Genomic DNA, 15920 nt, shown 5'->3' on the forward strand with positions numbered 1-15920 from the left:
ACCTATAAAAACCACCCTTCCCTTGTTAGTACCACTGATGATAGGGGACTTGCATTTAATGAAGAATTGTTCTCTTCTGTGTGCATATCAAAGAGACTTAAAGAATGTTCTTTGCCTACAATGTTGAGGTTTTCGTGGACTTATTTAGTCTTAAGCTTTAATTTCCTTTCTCAGTTAGTACATCTGTCCCACAATGGCTGTTTCACAGACTCTGAAACATGAAACCACCTCCCATGTGCTCTGGGGGCTCTCAGTACACATGCTCATGCTTCTCTGATGAGGACACTTCAGGTTCTTACGATTTTAAAGCCACAGAGAGTCTGTGAGCTGGCGTGGTTATGATTCACTTGGAAACCTTTGGAAAACTGCTTAATTGCTTATCTCCCAGCTTTTGGCTTTGAAGAAAACCTGGACTTGGACAGGTAGGGCATAACTAGTGGGGAGATGAGGGGTGCAGTTTCTTTATTTTTCACAGTTCCAGGGCCGACACCCACAGTCTGCATGTGACTGTAGAGCTGGGGAGGAACCTGTAGAAATTGATGAACATTGACTGACATCATCTGACTAAGATGTTGCTGTGCAGTTGTTTTCATTGTTGTTGTTTGTGTCTTTTAGACATTTGTATATGTAGGCAAAATTCTCATGTTTGACCCCAGAAGTTGTATTTTTTTTTTAAGGGGCCAGGTGAGATGGCTCAGGTAAAGGTACTTAATACTAATATGACAACCTGAATTCAATCCCCGGGACCCACATGTTGTAAAGAGAGAACCAACTGCTACAAGTTGTTTTCCAACTTTCACAAATGTGCCACACAAATACACAAGATACACACATATATAGGTATGTAAATAGAATAATAAAGTTTTAAAAATACAATATTATATTTTTAAAATTATTTAATCTGCTAATGTATGAAGAGAAAAGAAACCAGACTTCTAGAAAGAGGTGATGGATACACCATCGAATGTGTCTGGTAGTTTTGAAGACTTTGATGGGGATGTGACAGTGTTGGCCCACTTTAACACTCTTCTCCCCGTGTGCTCTCCATGCTCTGTCCTTCCTCCCATGTTTTACAGAGCCACAGAAGTAAGAAATTCATATTGCAAAGTGGGCCTCAACATGCCTTAGTTCTCTCATAAGAAGTCTGTGCATGTTCTAGCATATGGCATTCTGCATGTGTGTATAGCATGTGTTATGTCCATTAAAATATATGCAAGGGGTAGTTTGGGTTTAGGGACTTTATTGTATGAGAAAGTTCTGACTTCAAGTGAGAAGTGTAAACACCCCACTCTACACAAGCTCCACGTGTTCCTGTGTATTGTAGAGAAGGATAGGGGAAGCAGGGTTCTTGTGAGGTACTTTTGTGCTCTTGTGTGTCTTCCTCTTTCCTTTCTTGCCTTGCCCTCCCCAAATCTGCCTTTTACAGGCTCTCTGCTATGGTGCCCATTGGCTTATGTTTCGACTGTGGCTCAGCAACTCAGAGTTCCAGGAAGACCCTGCATTACTTATTTTTCATCTCTAACTCCTTGCACAGTTGAAATTGGGACTCTGCACGCATTTACCCAATGTGTGAGTGATGACTTCATTTTCATATGTGCAGCCTTTCCAGGTTACAACGAAAATATTTGCAATGGTTGGAGGCATGTATTCCCTGTAGCATGCAGAGGATATCAACACACACACACTCCAGCATTATGGATTCATGATCCATAGTCATGAGACTTTGGGTTGTTTTCTGATAACAGAACAAGTCTTTGTGCATGGGCATCCAATGTGTGGGCTTCACTGAACACTTACTGAATGTCTTCTCTGGACTAAGCCAGTAGTGTCAGGGACTTTGTCTTCAGTCAGGTTCCATACATGCAGATCTCTACTTTCCAATTGTCCTTTACTCCTGAATCACAGTCTCCACTAAACAGCCTCATTCAGGACAAGAACTTGATGCTGTGGGAAGCCTGGAAATACAGCTTTCCATATAAGTGGAAGGCTGGGTTTTACCATACTGTTCTTCATCTTTGAGTTGTCCTTCCATCTGTCCAAGAGTAACTGTAGGGCATTCATTCTGTAGGCTTCTGTGTATCTTCTACGCGCCACACATTGTGCTGTGTGCTAAGAATGCAAAACTCTATAGTAAGTACATTTTGAGCTTTGGGATCTCAAAAGCATTGGAGAAATTCCTAGTTTGTGATCTGTGGTGGTGAGAATCATTTCTTAGGAGAGTTTGCATTCTCTTTAGGCAAACATACTTATTAACATATTTTATATGTGTGTATCACTAGTAAGCCTGAAGAAATGGAGAGTGATTTGCCATCCCATGCCCGATACGAATTTTAATGAGTTGGATGAGCAAAGGAAAAACAACTGATAATGATAATTATTATAAAAGATTTAGTCATTTGCATTTGATGCTATAGTCCTAAAATAGAAACTCCTTTTGGAGTATGTACACACAGGAAAATTAAGTTGATAAAATAGGACTTGGGTTTTACTTGACATATTAACAGTTTCTAGATCTGAAATGTATGAGATTGATCTTGTAATTTTGCTGTTGATTTATGGCAGTAAGCAGAGCAGAGGAAAATTTGAGATTATAAACCATATGATAGACGGAAGGGGGGTGCTAGACTTAGATGCAAGACTTCCACTCCTTTGCCCCCCTTACTGTGACAGCTCTCTTACATATTCCAGACTTAAGCGAAAAGGTTAGGAGTTCAGCTATTGTTTAGTGAGTACAGACTGCATGCAGAGTGCTGTGTAAGCACTGGGAAGAACTCACAGAGGACTGGAGAGGGGCAGAGAGCACGATTCATGAATTTCAGCTGTGGGTTTGAAGTAAGGGATAGCAATAATAAGTGATGAAGAGGGGAGCATGGGAGCACAGGAGGGAGAGGGAACAGGGGTTGATATGTAAAATAAGATTGTTTCTAATTTAAATAAAAATTCATATATAAAAAAATAAGTGATAGAAGAATCAGAGTCCAGAAAGACAAACCAAAGGAGTCAACGCACGGATAGAACCTTGACAAAGCTATAAGACATCGAACAGAGAGGAAATAATATTGGTGGTGGCAGGGAGGGAAGTCCAGAACAATGTAAAGCTGTGCGGCCAAAGGAAAGTCCCTTCCCTCCTCTGTAGTCTATTGCAGAGGAGGGAAGGCGCTTACAGAGCAGTGAACTCATAGTGAGAGTGTTAATGCAAACATTTGGGGAATGTCTGTAATTAGTGCTTCTCTTAGGGGAGTCCTATCTAGGGGGCTTGTTCATAGGAACATTCATGTGTGAAGTCATCGGCTCAGTTTCTCTCCTCTTTTTCATAGCCAGGAAACAGATGTTTCTTAAAGTGCGACTTTATCTGCTATACATAATTGTTAACGATTTTATTCCTTACTTTTATTTCATTTTATTGGTAACAGAACATTAAAAGATAGTTCTGTGCTGCTCCCTGGATATGATATTACTAGTGCACTCATGGTCACACAGCACAAGATAGAGCCTGCCAAAATCTCAACACAGAGTGGATAATCTCCAGGCCCCACTCTTTAATGAGGAGGTGCTTGTAGTTGATAGTTATTGGGGGAGGGAGAATTAATCACTCTTCCTTGGGGATATGGCCAGTGTAAGATTCCCATGCTCTGTGGATGGCCTCTACCCATTCGAAAATAGGTGAACTAGGTTGGACTTATTTCATGCTGTTGGGAGGGGAATTCATTAAGGAAATATGGGGAAGATTGGGGGAAATTATCAGCAAATAGGATTGTATTTCATTGAACAAATGTGTGAAATTCTTATGAATACAAAGCTTTAAAAAGATTAAAAAGGTGAATTCTATGGTGTGCAACAAGTATATACAAAATTTTCAGTGTGTACATGCTGGGAAATTGGCATAGACTATAGTGTGTTCTCTCTTTTTGCTGTGTGTGTAATTATCATAATTCAAGGACATTAAAATTTTCCTATTTGGAGAATATTTTTCCCAAAGCAAAATTTAATTATTATTGCAGAAGATCTATGAACAATTGATTCAAGTGACTCACACAGTCAGCACCATAGACTTCTTCATACGCATTTTGGAAAACAACTGTGCTCTAAGGTCTCTTGAATAAATTCTATGGACTTTACATTCCATTTAACCAGAACGCAGAGTGTTCCAGTCATTTTGGTTTCTTTTGCAAAATCATGACTTAGCTCTTTATAACTTGTAACTGCCCCTCCTGAGAATACTTAGGTAGAATGTGAAATCAAGTACTTGCTGATGCTTCATCCCAAAGCATCTTTCTTTCCAGCTCTCCCATATGCTTTCCAACACTGAGAGTTTCTATCTAGAAACTGACAATCTGTCCTCTGCTGAGCTTCACAGATGTGGTGCAGACCTAAGTCCTTGTCGACACTCAGGCATGCAATCCCGTGACTCTCTATGGAGCCATTTAAATTTGAGGGACTTGGCATTTGGTGTGAAGCGATGACAGCTGTGAGCAGATCCCAGTAGATCAGGGTTAAACAGAACCACAGTTGTATCTTATCTTCAGATTGCCCCCGTGTTATCTTATCTATACCAGAGCTCAGTTACTGCCATTCTTCCTGTGGTGAGGAAAAGGCTGTTTTTGGAAAGTGTATTGAATGATGGTTTTACAGTCTTCCAAAAATATAAAACTAAGGGAAGAAGCCAAGGGAATAGGGAATGTCTATCTTTTTTAAAGTGGGTAAAATAAGGGACATTAATATTGTTGATGTCCCAGATGGCACATTGGTAATGAATGGAGCACATATGACATTGGTATACAGGATTGAGGAGCCTCTCAGAGGCTTGCAGCAGAGTAGTAACCGGTCCTGGGCAAAAAGCCCCAAAAGGCTGGCTTCCCAACCCATAGTACAATCAACAGAGAAGTGTGTGAGAGGTAATGAAGTATAGGGTTAGCTTTCATCACCATTGTAGGGAAGAGGCTAAGCACGAAGGACAAGCATGTTAACTTGAGAAGATCTTGCAATCGTCTTTTGTTTTTAGGACTGGCACCTCTTTGTTCTTGGAATATCGTATGTATGCACACACACACACACAAAAAACCCAGCTCAGTTATCCAAAATCCCTGTCAATCACATGATAAGTGTATATATCAAGACACTCAGCATACCCAACCCTTTGTCTCTAATGTGTCTCCCTGGCCTCCAGTCACAGGCAGTAACCTGACTTCTGCCACCAAATGTTGGCTTAAGTTCTAGAATCTATGGAAATTAAGCCATACTGTGGGACTTTGGCTTTGGCTTCTCGTTATTCAGCATAATGTTTCTGAGATTCATTCGTATTGGTGTATGAATACATGATAATTAGCTGATCCATTGATGAAGATTGGAACTTTTTTATTTTGTAAATAAAATGGATATGGAAATTGTGCTACAAGCCTGTAGATAGACATGGTTTGATTTCGTTTTATAAATGTCTAGTGATAGAATTGATGCTTATAGGGTATTTAACCTCTTTACAGAATTACAAAAGCATTTTCCAGTGATTTTAATATTTTACAATTTACCAGTAATTGAGAAGAGTTCTGACCGCTATACATTTGGTGTTGTCAGTCTTTATCAACTCATCATTCTAGTGGGTGGGTATTGATGTCTCCTGGTTCTGTTTCTGGACAAAGGTGATGATGAATGCCCTTTCACACTGTTTGTTAGCCACTTGTTTACCTTTATTTGTAAAATGCCCCTTCAGTTTTTTATCTTTCTTGTGTTGTTTTTTTAAAAATTACCAATTGATAAAATATTTTTTATATTCTGAATATATATATATATATATATATATATATATATATATATATTCCACTTTGTGTTCCCTTTAAATAGTATATTGTTTGTCCTGACAGTTTTGTTAAACCCTTTCAATTTTGGAATAACTTTAGATAACTAAAACCTCACAAATTTATTACAGGTGTTCCTAAATGTACAGTGAGGTGATTTTTCAGTAGAAAAGCATTGTAGGTTGGAAATAACACAGATTGAAATACTTAAAGTGTGTTTACTACACTATAGCCCCTCCCCAAGCGTCATAACATAACAGTACAGAGGAAGCCGTTTTCCCTTACTGTCTACAGCTGCCTGGGAGCACTGTCCCAAGTGTGGCTAGCCTGAGAAAAGATCAGAATTCAAAGTAAGGTCTCCATTGGATGCACATTGCTTTTGTATGATTGTAAAGTCAAAATATCACAAGTTGAACTATGATAAATACATTGAGTGTCTGTTTACATTGGACCCAGCTTCTCCCAAAGTTAGCGTCTCACATAACCATGGTACAATTATCAAAGCTAACAACTTGACATCTACACACTCAGTTAAATAAACTACAGGCTTTGTTTGGATTTCACCAGTTTCCTCTAATGCCTTGTCCAGGACACAGCCCAGGATACTATGTGGCATTTCATTCTCACAACTCTGTAGCCTTCCTCTATCTGCAACAGTTCCACAGCCTTTTTTCTTTCTTTCTTTCTTTCTTTCTTTCTTTCTTTCTTTCTTTCTTTCTTTTTTTTTTTTTTTTGGCCTTTTATAACATGGAAACTTTTGAAGACTCCTCCAGGAGTTTTGTAAAACAGTCTCCAATTTGCATTTATCTAAGCATGTTACAGAAGTAATGTGTTCTTGTTACTTAATTGGATTTTTCTTTACCTTTATGTAGGTCTATGATTGTTTCAAATTTTGTTATTGTATTCTTTCTTTTGAGAAAGACCTACCAGTGTTTTATACAGTTATTATGTTGAAGCTTTTAGTCAGTTTGGGGATGATTGATGTTTTGAAAATGCTGGGTCTTGTGATGCCTGCATCTATGTGTATCTCTCCATTTACCTTTGTTGCCTCAGTAATAGTATAATTTTTAGTTTAAAGTTGGGTACGTTTTTTTTCTTGATTCTATTACATAATGTTTGGTAGAAAGTATTTTAACTTTTTATAATGTTGTTAAGTGCGTGTTCACTTTCTTCTGTAGGTATGAAATGTTTTCAACTTCTTGGGTTAACTTTAGTAAATTGAGTTTTCAAGCAACTGATTTCATCTTACTTGTAGAGTCAGTTGTCATTCCCTCATACTTTTATCTTAGTATACACTCTGGAGTGATAGTCATTGTTTTATTCTGGTATTGGTGATGAGTACACTTTTCCTTTTTTAAACAGATCTTGATCAGTATTGCTGAATGGTTACCAAATTAATATTCCCGAATAACTGATTTATGTCTTTGTTGATTCTTTTCTGCTTGTCAATTTTCTACTTTTAATAAAGGTCTGGTATTTTCTTTCTTCCTTTCTTTTTGGATTTTGGAGACATGGTTTCTCTGTGTTTTTTTCTATGTGTTTGAATTAAGTTTGGGGTACTGTATTTTATCCTTTGATCTTAAAGGAAGTTCTGGTTAATTAGTAAGAGGAGAATGTTTAATTAATATGAATTGCTTTAAATATGGGATAGTTATAGCCCTATTAGGTAAATTGAACTTAATATCAGTTTTCTAATATTTCTAATATATTTCTAAGATTTCTAATATAAACAGATATCACGTGTAGACCTAAAGTCACCTCAACCAATATAGCTGCTTGGTGTTCGTGGCAGCTGCATGGAAGATTGGATATATTCTTAGAAAGAATGATTCCACTTTCCCCAATTCACTCTAGAATTGTCAGAGCAACACCTCTGTAAATACATGTACAAGAGGGCATACAACATGTCCTCTTTACACAGTTAGCTTTATTTGAGATGTGAAAATTAGGCATCAAGCTTTAATTGATGTGTTCAGCCACAGGCATTGATGCAAGAAACATGCTCGTTATATTTGAGATTGGCATTAATAGTCTTATGCTCATGGGTCATCCATATAAAAAAAACAAATGTGTTTTTTATCCATTTCTTGTGAGGGAGAGCATAGTGGAGAGAAATGATTCCATAGTTCTATTGGGGGAATTGATGAGTATTGTCCATATTCATAAAGTTGAGACAATAACCCGAGATGCACCATGAGCAGTAACCATAATAATTAGGATCGACTGTATACCCTTCCTTTCAAAGCACAATAGCTAGGCAGTTTGGGCCCCTAATGAAAATGGCTTTTTCCCCTAGAGGCTTTGAGGGACATAGGGTCTCGTGCAAACATTGTTTGGAGTGACAGAGGAAACCCATGTTTTGTGTTCACACTAAACGTTTTCCCTACTGAATTAGCATTTTGGTTTACTTCTGTTCTTCTTTTGCATCTTCTGAAAATGAGATAGAAACATAGAAATTTGCTGTTGGAAGCTACTTCTATTAAGATTTGAATTCAAATAACTGATACATTCACCCTTCGTGGTATGCTGAGATAGTTCTGTGAAGTTGCCTGTACAATGGCAGCCCTGGAATACTTGCGTCATATCTGTCTGTTTCACTTCATCAGTATTTATTTTCAGAATAAATGGATGAATTAATGAAATGTAATGATGGATTTTTTAAAAAAACTGGAGCAATTAATATCATAAACAGTGCCCCTAGGATGGAGAGGTAGTATTGTTATAGCAACACCCTGTGTTGTAGAATATTGGAGTCCAAACGTTATTATAGTGACTTGATCTGTTATTCTGCCTTCTGAGGTACCAAAGAAATAGATGTTGGATAAAGAGCCAGGTAATGGACATACTTCCTTGTGTGATTTAAAAAAACAAACAAACAAGAGATGCAGTGTTAAAGTGGTTTCACTTAAATGATTGTGGCTTCTTAACTGAGCATGACCTAAACTCCTGACCCTCCTGCCTCTACCTCCCAGGAGCTGGGATTGTATGTTGGGGGCACCTCGCACAGCCTTAAGAGTTGTTTTAATAATTTGGGGTATTTCAAAGTTCAGCCTTTCCTTGCCAAGGAAGCAAGATGGTGTTTCAAAACTTTTCCTAGTGACTTCAAGTTACCATCCTCATATACAGGAGATCTTCAGCAACACAAGGGCACACTGGGGGGAACATGCTCTCCGCTTTGTTCTGCAGTGGCAACAGAACATATTTTTTAAATAATAGGGGAGAATCGCTTGGTTGAAGGAACAGTAAATTATTTATTTCCCCTAGGAAAACCACACTGAAGGAGGAAACACGCCCCCCCCCTTGCTTTTATCAGAATTGATTGTGCTTTAGCTGTTGCCATTTGGCTCAATAAGAATTTGTTAGGATTTTTCTTCTTCCTTGAATTTTTATTTCTGTAATATTTTCATGTAGCAGCCAAGTAATAAATACCCAACAGAATTTTTTTCTGTGCCTTTTTGTGGGGTATATAATTCAGGGTCCTATCAAATAGCAAACTGTTTCCTATCATTTACTTGGCTTACTAGATAATGCTGTGTCTCATATATTTGCTGTGGAATTCTCACTGTTAATGAGGTAGAGTCGCATTGCTAGCACCTAGAATCACAGTTAGGGACACTTTTGGGTCTCTTTTAATGCTGAAAAATCGGATAATAACCTGTTTAGTAATCCACCTTAAAATCTCTAAAGATTCTGCATAGTTTTATCTTATATAATAATGAGCTCATATTCCAGGTCCAGGAGACAAGGCTAGCATGGGGAAGGAGAATGGCTCAGAGCAAAGAGCACTGTCGGATGCTGATACAGGGGCTGTGAGAGCAGGGAAGGATTATTAGGAGTGGGTGGAATTTTTTCTATTTGTTCCTCCAGATAGCTTCACTCCACCTTTGGTAGCATGGAAACCCCCCTATAAGAACCACCCTGTATCCACCTGCCTTCTGGCATCAATCTGAGTTCAGATAGTCAGGAACATCCTTCAGGGATGGAGGTCACTAGACTTTGTGGCAGAGAGGCTAAGGCAGGAGACTGGGAATTCAAGACCATCCTGGGCCATAGCAAGTTCCTATCTCAAAAAGAAAAATAGCGGGACAGGGAAAGTTTTCCCAGCCCCAGGCAGAGTCTGTTCACATCCTGTATCATTCTGTGGCACAATGCACAGAAGCAGATGTCATCAGTTTGGCCCAGGATGGGTGACAGGAAAATAGTCAGTTGGTTTAGGTGGCTCCTGCCTGTTTTCTCCACGGAAGTTACTAGCCAGTACTATTCATTTGTGCATTTCCCAGCATGCTTTCACTCACTCATTGACGGTCCTTGCCTGAGTCATTGTGCTTGTCAAAAACTCTTTTATAATGGTGTCATTACTTGTATGTTTATTAGTTGGTATTTCTCTGTTTATTAGTTATCATTCCTCTGTAATAAAGGCTTTTCCCTTCTGCCTTTTAAATGCCCTTCATCAGTATGAACTCATAGATTTTTGCTTCATTGATTAGATTATGGTCATTCATCCACATTATTTTAATATGTACTAGACTTGGCCAGAGGAAGATGCCTTTAGGCTAGCTTCTTTCCATTAGGAATATCCTCATTATTCCTGTCTTGGGTATAACAAGATGTTCTAGAATTATCTTACAATTCCACAACTCTCGGTCTGAAGTGAGTCATTTCTCAAGTAGTTCCTTTTTCTGTACAGGTGGACTTCAGAGTTGACGATGCTGGGTATTCTATGTGCTCAGAACCTGCGTGTTATTCCCTCCAGACTCTTGTATTAGGCTGAGCTGCACTGCATATATATTTCATATACTATCACATGCATGTCTGCATACATATGCACACATCTGTTGGTGTTACAGTGTCTGTCATTCACCTCTCTGTCTACCCAGCTATTTAATACAAAGTTCATGCTGACATCTTCAATTCCAGTTCATCTCACTGCTCATCCTGGTCTTCCCTCCTCTCTGTGTTTCCAACACTTTCTCCCCCACCCCCAACAGCATGAAACTTGGGTTGACTCTGTGGAATGTTTACTTCTTTACTGGATATTAGAATTCTCATTCAAAATTACTGTTTTATTCTAAAAAAAAAAAACCCAAACAAACCTACTATTTATATTCCCTATAAGTTTGCTGTGATATAGAGGTACAATGGTAAGAGTGTCAGTAAGACCCTGTCCTTTCTATTAAGTTTTCAGCTCTATGGCTTTCTTTTTCTTCTGAGGTAAAACTGGCTTCAATGTTTTCCCTAAGAGCCCAGTGTCATCTGGAGAGATGGCTTAGAGGTTCGCTGCTGTTGTGTAGAGTTCAGGTCCTAGCACTGACATGTTTGCTCACAACCACCTGAAACTCCAGGTCTAGGGAATCCAATGTCCTCTTCTGGCCTCCACAGGCAACAGGAGCACGTGCTGCACGTGTCTACATGCAGGCAAAACACTCATTCACATACAATGAAAATAAATAAAGCTTTCAAAAAGAAAGATGACAATGAAGGGCTGTGAGTCCAGGCTGTGACAGGGTTGGAATTTGTGGGGGATAAGGTGTGCAGATAGAGGACTTTTTGTTTCTTTTATTTGTGTACTCTTAGTCCTTATGTCTAAAAAGAGGACACCCCTCACACGCCTTTGTGAATTCTCCTCTCATACAGCATTTGGGCTAGATATTACTATATCACAAACTGCCCCCAAACAAAACAATCTGTTTTATTCACTGACATACAGTTTGGCCAGGGCAAAAATTAATCCTAATATAAAACTAAGCTAAGAATTTTTTCCACATGGTTTAAGGAGGCAGTACTCTGTGAGAGTCTGCTCATCATTACATTTGCAGTTTCTTGAATGAATGTGTGACTTTGTGACTCACTCATGCTGATCTCTGGGACTTATTTGATTATAAATACAACCACATTTACTTATATTAAAACTGTGACCTCATGAAATCTCTGTGTGATTGGAAGGGGCCCTGGTGAAGAAGTCTTCAGAGTTAGTGATGCAGAGAAGCTATTTATTGTGTTGAGTCTTAATGGAGCATTCAGCCTGTTTGTAAATTTGAGGGTATGTTATAACAAGCTGTGTGGTGTTTGGAGGCATTTGTGCCCCAATTGTGATCTTGACTAATAGTTTTTATCAATGCAAATGACCAAGTGGCAGTTATGGCCTGTGCTTATTATCACACATAAAGCTTAAGCAAATGTTTTCCCATGGGCTACTGTTGCTTTCCTCCAAGCCTCTAATAGTGCTCTGTTCTAATGTTAATAAAAATAAGCCTTTTATGGACCAATATCTTGTAAAGTTAAGACTGAATCTTCCCCCAGGATTGTGAATGTGACCTTGTTCTCCTTTGGGCTAAAAACAATATATTACTCCCATTGATATTGGAATCACTTGGAAAGAATCCTCTGCTAAGGCCCAGTGTCCAGGCTGTGGATGTTTCTCTTCTTCCCTTTCACTTGAGCACTTGGCTCTGCCAGTCATAATGCTGCCACTCTTAACAAGACATCTTGATGAATCATTGGAGAAGTTAACCTTTACCATGTCAAGCTCATAAAATGTTAAAACTGCTTTCACATACTCAATTCCTAGAATTCCACACCACGGTTCTTTAACACCATCACCACAGTTATTTAACATCAAACAGAGGGCAGCAGGTTTTGTCCCCATGATGCAGGTGCTTTGGGAACAAGCGTGTCTTTCTGGCTCCTTGGTGGTCACAACTCAGCTTATCCCACTTAGTCACTGGTGAGCATCCTTACAGAGGGATGACAGTGGCTTAGCAGAATAGCAGCTTGGGTTTGGGAAGGAACACTTTGCAAATGACACATAACAACTGCATTTACAGCCTGCTTTAACATGCAGCTTAAGTGTTGGTCAGCAAACTTTACAGTGAATCCCAGAGCATAGGAACACCCTAGAGAGCATTGCCACATTGCCACAGAGGACTAAGGTCTTCCCAGGCACAGTATAAAATTTTTTTCTTCTCCTAAGTGGCTGGTGAGTTGACATTTGACCAGGAGACTTGGAGCCTTTCACATTTCCTTTTTCACTTCAGTTACTAGGAAACTTAGAGCCCATCTGCAGGCTACCATCACTTAGCAGGTGACAGGTGTGAGTTTTGGTAAGTCATTTCACAACCCCTTCTGAGGAAGAGACAGGTAAATAGCATGGTGGTTTGGAAGATGAAGTTAAAAGTTGTCATTCCAGGAGCTCTGCCTGCCTTGCTATTAGCCTGGACAAATCACTTCATAAGAGCTAGCAGCATATACTTTTCATGGTAATGAATAGGACTCTACAGTTCCTTCCTCCATAGCCAAGGCTAGCCTGACAACTGATACTTAAATGACAAGTCTTTTTTAAAATACTAAAACCTGTATGAGTTGTTTTGCCAGCATGTGTATATAACGCCTGAAGAGTACCCTCTGGAGCTAGAGTTACAAATAGCTGTGAGCCACCATGAGGGTACCGGGAACCCAAACCTGGTCCTCTGCAAAAACTACCAGTTGCTGAGCTGTCTCTCCAGCACAAACTGATAAATCTGCAAAGAAAGCTTTCCTTAAATGCAGGGGCAGGCATAAAGTTGGTTTTCATTTGTGAATACAGTATGAGGACCCATCCCACTTCCCTCTTAATCAAGCCAGCTGATTTCAGGCCATTCTTACATTTCTGGAAGCCATTATAAAGTACAGAAAAAAAACTAAATAGAAACGTCATTTGTCAAACACATAAAACTATAACAACTACCCTTTGTACATCTTTCATGCCAGAGGAGTTTGTGGTCATACCAGATTTTCAGCATGGTGATGTCAGCTATTAGGGCAGTCACGATTAGGATGATAACACCAGATGCTATGGTGACAGAAATCTAAAAAATCCCACAAAGTCAAAAGAAAGCAGAGGCAAGAAGGTTAGGACATATTCCTAGCTATTGAATTAGGATGCAATAGAGGTGGGCCTCAAACTCAGAATTTCTCAACCAACTGGACGCTTCCATGTCAGCCAGCTAACTCTGACCCTGTCCATCTCTGATGTCTACTCATGTAAACTTGGCAAAGCTTCGGTTCCCAGTTATTCTGAGAGAACTGCCATGGCAATCAGCGGCTACAGTTAAGGTATTTTATGGAAAAGATTAACATCTACAATCAGTTTCTGGATGATCAGAAGGTTTGGTGCAACAGGTTTCTGAATGATCAGAGGGCCTGGTGCAGCCAGTTCAGTGGTCCTAAGTCAGAGCTGAGGCTTCCCTGGTGAAGAATTCATCAGAGGATGGTCTGAGTACTTGCAGTCCCTCTTCCAGACAATCTGTCCTGTGTATCATGGACTTGCTTGGCCAGTCTTCACAACCATGTACAGTGATACCTTGTTATCCACCTACCTTTCAAAAACACCCTAGATGTCCATCTTCCTGTGCTTTAAGAGCTGTACCATTGATTGCAGAAGGACCATGAGCTGAGGCTCTGGTAGCCACTCACACTTACCCATTTATACAGATTGTATCCATACATACACTATGTGTTAGGCAAGATATGTATGCTAGTTTTTTTTAAAACAAGATCTCACTGTACAGCTGGAGATGACCTCAAAATAGGCTCGGTGTTAGCCTCTTGAGTGCTGGATTACAGAAGCAAGCCACTATGCTTGACTGCCATATTAAAAAATAACAACAACCATCATTACCCACTTCATGTTAACTGGTTGAGCAACATGTCTGGCTATTTCTACTTTTATAATTCAGGCCTTCTTTTACCGTTAATAGAGGCAATAGTCAACCCCTCTTTGTGTACTCCAGTCACTTATCTATCATGCCATTGGTAAAAATTTGTCAAATATATGTGAGAATCTGCGTAAGTTGCCTAAAATTAGCCTGATTCTGTTGTACTGTGTGTAATTTCACTATTTTACATAATTAAAAAGTTCATGCAAAACTCAGTCACTGTGTGTGCAAGATTAAAGTGAAGTATTTCCAGTGTTGCCAAAATATTATTCCTTAGATGCTAGTTTAGAGATGCAATTCTTCTTTTCGAGTTAAATAACCCATATTTGCCTGCAGTTCACTGTAACTCACACTCCAGGCTTGGGGTGACTTCTCTTGCCTGCTGGTGGGATTTCTGCTACTCATCCCCTCCACCCCATTCTATGTAATGAACATTGATTGGACTTAGGCTCTGAATAAAAGGCTAAATTTTTCCTGAATGTCCATCTTAGTAAGAAACACACATTGTGTGCACGAGCCAGGTAGAGACCCATGAGAGTCAGCCTTTTCCTTCTCTGAATACTTGATCCAGGAATGCTTCCTCCATCAGTCTTGATTTCAGTGAACAAGTGGTGGCCTGTGATCTGAGGGGGCTTTGAGCTTATTTTGCCTTTAGCTGGTTACTGGTCTCTCTTCATGTGGTCCCACTTGCCCATTTTTGTTCATTTTTCTCCCATTTCCCCCAATTTCAGATCTGGCTTTCTAGTTTGCCTGATGCCTGTCAGTAAATGCCAGTCATCACTCATATCCTATGCCACCACCACCACAAGCAGTTTTCAACTCTTTCCTCATGTTGTGGAACAAGAGATGTTTTAAAATGGCCTTTTCATATATGGCAACTTGGAAATACAGAGCATGCTAGACTGCTAGGCTGAAGAGCAAGCCTGTCTGATGTTCTGCTTTGCCATGGAGACCACTCACTAAACACTAATAATAGGAGGAACCTGATGTTGTCTAGATACAAAGCTGCATCTGTCCAGGCAATGGTTAAAGAAGAGAATGGTATACTCTCATTTCTCATTCACATTTTATTACTCATGTTTTCAATCCTCTGCTGGTTTTTAAAGACTTGGTTGGTAATTTAATCTGCTAGTCCGGGTGGTTAACATTTGGACGTTATAAAGAAACACTGAAGACTTAGGGGCTAGTGTTGTGTTCTTCATTATTGCACTGTTTTCACATTGCACTCATTGTGTGGACACAGGGATACAACAAAAGCTTCTAGGTCAGTGGTTCTCAATCTTCCTAATGCTGTGACTCTTTAATACGGTTCCTCATGTTGTGGTGAACCCCAACCATAAAGTTACTTTGTGGCTACCTCATAACTGTAATTATGTTACTGTTATGAATCATAATATAAACATCTGATACACAAATTATTTGATATGTGACCCCT

At 39.4% G+C, this 15920-nt stretch overlaps 1 protein-coding gene across 1 annotated transcript in view; it reads left to right on the forward strand.

Moving 5' to 3' along the window:
* Positions 1-15920, forward strand: part of Aff3 (AF4/FMR2 family member 3) — a 400239-nt gene that overhangs the window by 93146 nt on the left and 291173 nt on the right. The gene's annotated exons all lie outside the window — the stretch shown is intronic.

The sequence above is a fragment of the Cricetulus griseus genome (genome assembly GCF_003668045.3).
Source record: "Cricetulus griseus strain 17A/GY chromosome 1 unlocalized genomic scaffold, alternate assembly CriGri-PICRH-1.0 chr1_1, whole genome shotgun sequence".
In the NCBI taxonomy this organism is placed as follows: domain Eukaryota; kingdom Metazoa; phylum Chordata; class Mammalia; order Rodentia; family Cricetidae; genus Cricetulus; species Cricetulus griseus.